Source organism: Morone saxatilis, unplaced genomic scaffold (genome assembly GCF_004916995.1).
Source record: "Morone saxatilis isolate NCDOM2014 unplaced genomic scaffold, NCSU_SB_2.0 Contig17, whole genome shotgun sequence".
NCBI lineage: Eukaryota > Metazoa > Chordata > Actinopteri > Moronidae > Morone > Morone saxatilis.
In genome coordinates this window covers 671,802-672,246 of record NW_023339729.1, presented here as the reverse complement: position 1 = coordinate 672,246, position 445 = coordinate 671,802, and positions in this window count along the sequence as shown.

Genomic DNA, 445 nt, shown 5'->3' with positions numbered 1-445 from the left:
CTAACTTCACTTCTTCCCCGGAGTTCTTGTGCTTTCTCATCTCGCAGGTTCTCATGGATCCTGGTGGAGCCTCCTGCCATGGTCCTGTTTGACTTTGATTCGTTTTTTAAAATTTTTAATTAAAACCGAACTGATCAGACACTGAAACAAACATCATCATTAAAGGACTACCTTGTTCTGGCTTTTATATTTTTTATTAATCCCTGAAGGGGAGGGTGTGTGGAAAACTGAAGAATAAACATAAGAGGATGGACTGACACATGGTTGTATCAAAGAGAAATAAAAACAAAAAGACAGTTTCCTTTTCTGATGAGGGGGAAAAGGAAGAATGAGGGAAAACTGGAGCAGTGTAGTAGAATAGTATGTGAGCACTTTGTGTTTATTAGGCACTGCCAAGAATAATAAAATCAGTTAAGGAGTGAGGAGGAAGGATGGAGGGATAAAA